The following is a 3,601-nucleotide window of genomic DNA, read 5'->3' as shown; positions in this document are numbered from 1 at the left end:
GGTGGTGCGTGCCTGTAATCCCAGCTACTCAGGAGGCTGAGGCAGGAGAATTGCCTGAACCCAGGAGGCGGAGGTTGCGGTGAGCCGAGATCGCTGTCATTGCACTCCAGCCTGGGTAACATGAGTGAAACTCCGTCTCAAAAAAAAAAAAAAAAAAAAAATCTATGTTTCCTTTTTGTCCTTTCAGTTTCTGAGTGCTTTACTATGTGCTGACGCAGTATATTAGGCCCTATGAATTAAACATATATGAGATAGACTCTTACTTCAAGATGGTTGTAATATTCTCATGGTATATAAGGTTTTTTTTGTTTTTGTTTTTGTTTTTGAGACAGTCTCGCTCTGTCGCCCAGGCTGGAGGGTAGGGGCACAATCTCGGCTAACTGCAACCTCCATCTCCCAGTTTCAAGTGATTCTCCTGCCTCAGCCTCTCGAGTAGCTGGGATTACAGGCACCCACCACCAAACCTGGCTAATTTTTGTATTTTTAGTAGAGACAGGGTTTTACCATGTTGGTCAGGCTGGTCTCAAACTCCTGACCTCAAGTGATCCCCCTGCTTCAGCCTCTGAAAGTGCTGGGATTACAGGCATGAGCCACCACACCTGGCCAGTATTTAAGGTTTTTTTTTAAGTTAGTTTAGGCAGGGCGAGGTGACTCAAACCTGTAATCCTAGCGCTTTGGGAGGCCAAGGCAGGAGGATTGCTTGAGTTTAGGAGTTTGAGTCCGGCCTGGGCGACATATCGAGATCGCCATCTCTATAAAAAACTTAAAAATTAGCTAAGCACTGTGGTGTGTGCCTGTAGTCCCAGAAACTCAGGAGGCTGACCTGGGAGAATCACTGGAGCCCAGGAGGTCGAGGTTGCAGTGAGCTGTGATTGCACCACTGCATTCTAGCCTGGGCCACAGAGTCAGACCCTGTCTTAAAAAAAAAAAAAAGTGAGTTTAAAGAAACAAGTTTTTATTTGATGCCTGAAAGGACTTAAGCAGTGCTTCTTGTTTGGGTTTCTTAAGCTAGGATAAAAGGATTGACGCCAGAGGATTGTTCTCTGTCCCGTCTTTCATTACTGCAGGTTGGTCCCAGTTTTCATTGTTTTTCTCTTCATTACTGGGATCAGGATTAATCCCAGTAATGGTAATTACTGCCTAATTACCATTCAGGATTACAACAATGTCTACAGAAAGTGGGCTGTGAGTACTGTTTTCTTTATTTATCTTAAAAATATGTGTTTTAGGCTGGGCACAGTGGCTCATGCCTGTAGTCCCAGAACTTTGGGAGGCTGAGAGGTGGGTGGATCACTTGAGGTCAGGAGTTCAAAACAAGCCTGGTCAACATGGTCAAACCCTGTCCCTACTAAAAATACAAAAATTAGCTGGGCATGGTGGTGCTTGCCTGTAATCCCAGCTACTCAGGATACTGAGGCGGGAGAATTGCTTGAACCGGGGAGCTGGAGGTTGCAGTGAGTTGAGATCGCGCTACTGCACTCCAGCCTGGAGAATAAGAGCGAAACTCTGTTTAAAAAAAAAAAAAAAAAAAAAAAAAAAAAAAGCCTTTCCATGCTATCCACAGAGGTGACCATATGGTGTTTTTCTGGATTCTTGTCGTAACTTAAAGGGAAATTTTCACAGTGTCTGGAGCACTTGATGTCCTGCAAATGAAAAAGGATGTCCTCCTTTTTTCTCCTTCTTTTTTTTTTTTTTTGAGACGGAGTTTCCCTCTTGTTACCCAGGCTGGAGTGCAATGGCACAATCTCGGCTCACTGCAACCTCCGCCTCCCGGGTTCAGGCAATTCTCCTGCCCCAGCCTCCTGAGTCGCTGGGATTACAGGCATGCGCCACCATGCCCAGCTAATTTTTTGTATTTTTAGTAGAGACGGGGTTTCACCATGTTGACCAGGATGGTCTCGATCTCTTGACCTCGTGATCCACCTGCCTCGGCCTCCCACAGTGCTGGGATTACAGGCTTGAGCCACCGCGCCCGGCCTTCCTTCTTCTTTTTTTAAATCAGAACTCTTCAGCCAAAGAAGGATGTCCTTAAGTTCCTTGCAGCAGGAGCCCACTTAGATGGCAGTAATCTTGACTTCCAGATGGAACAGTACATCGATAAAAGGAAAAGTGATGGCATCTACATCAAATCTGAGGAGGACCTGGGAGAAGCTTCTGCTGGCAGCTCATGCCATTGTTGCCATTGAAAACCCTGCTGATGTAGGTGTCATATCCTCCAGGAATACTGGCCAGAGGGCCGTGCTGAAGTTTGCTGCTCCACTGGAGCCACTCCAATTGCTGCTGCTTCACTCCTGGAACCTTCACCAACCAGGTCCAGCAGCCTTCCGGGAGCCACGGCTCCTTGGGGTTCCTGACCCCAGGGCTGACCACCAGCCCCTCATGGAGGCATCTTATGTTAACCTATCTACCATTGCTCTGTGTAACACAGATTCCCCTCTGCGCTATGTGGACATTGCCATCCCATGCAACAACAAGGAGCTCACTCAGTGGGTTTGATGTGGTGGATGCTGGCTCGGGAAGTTCTGAGCATGCGTGGCACCATCTCCCGTGGACACCCTTGGAAGGTCATTCCTGATCTCTGCTTCTACAGAGATCCTGAAGAGATTGGGAAAGAAGAGCAGGCTGCTGCTGACAAGGCTGTGACCAAGGAGGAATTTCAGGGTGAATGAACTGCCCCAGCTCCTGAGTTCACTGCTGCTCAGCCTGAGGTTGCAGACTGGTCTGGGGGCATGCGGGTGCCCTCTGTGTCTATTCAGCAGTTCCCTACCGAAGACTGGAGCGTCAGCCTGCCGCGGGAGACTGGTCTGCAGCTCCCACTGCTCAGGCCACTGAATGGGTAGGAGCAACCACTGAATGGTCTTAAGCTGTTCTTGCGTGGGCTCTTCAACAACATGGAAATAAGGTTGATGGAAAATAAACATCCGTTTCTAAAAAAAAAATGTGTTTTAGATTTAAAAAGGACCAGCCTGGTATTTTTTAATCTATAGGAATCTCTAGGTTCTGTATTTATCTTTTATCCACCTTTGCCAAAAGAAGCTACATAATTTATGACCCTTTTCAAAAACTGTTAATATTTTCAAGACAGTGACAGCAGAGCATTAAACATAGTACAGGCCTTCTAAGCATGGAGCCCTGTACCACTGCTCTGTCATACGCCCATGAAGCCAGCCTTGCTTTTCACAGTTTATTAAAGAAGCTGGACAATTTGTCTACAGTATTTCACTCAGTTTTTTATTTGTTTGTTTGTTTGTTTGAGACAGGGTCTCACTTTGTTGCCCAGGCTGGAGTCACCCAGGTGAGATCTTGGCTCACTACAACCTCTGCCCCCTAGGTTCAAGTGATTCTCCTGCCTCAGCCTCTTGAGTAGCTGGGATTACAGACATTTACCACCACACCTGGCTATTTGTTTTTCTTTTTTCTTTTTTTTTTTTTTTATTATGTTGACAATGGCTGGTCTCGAACTCCTGGCCTCATGTGACCTGCTGGCCTTGGCCTCCCAAAGTGATGGGATTGTAGACATGAGCGACCTTGCCTGGCCAAAATTTCACTGTTTTAATTTTGCTGACTGCATTCCCCTGGTGTAGGTTGAAATTTTCCTCTG

At 46.8% G+C, this 3,601-nt stretch overlaps 1 pseudogene across 1 annotated transcript; it reads left to right on the top strand.

The window, feature by feature from the left end:
* Positions 1–2,081: 2,081 nt before the first annotated feature.
* LOC119474039 lies at positions 2,082–2,926 on the top strand (annotated as a pseudogene). The gene has a single exon (XR_005203334.1). The product of XR_005203334.1 is annotated as a 40S ribosomal protein SA-like (transcript).
* The last annotated feature ends 675 nt before the right edge of the window (positions 2,927–3,601 follow it).

Source organism: Cebus imitator, unplaced genomic scaffold (assembly GCF_001604975.1).
Source record: "Cebus imitator isolate Cc_AM_T3 unplaced genomic scaffold, Cebus_imitator-1.0 Scaffold204, whole genome shotgun sequence".
Lineage (NCBI taxonomy): Eukaryota > Metazoa > Chordata > Mammalia > Primates > Cebidae > Cebus > Cebus imitator.
The sequence above is the reverse complement of the archived record's forward strand: the minus strand, read 5'-3'. Positions and strand labels throughout refer to the sequence as shown.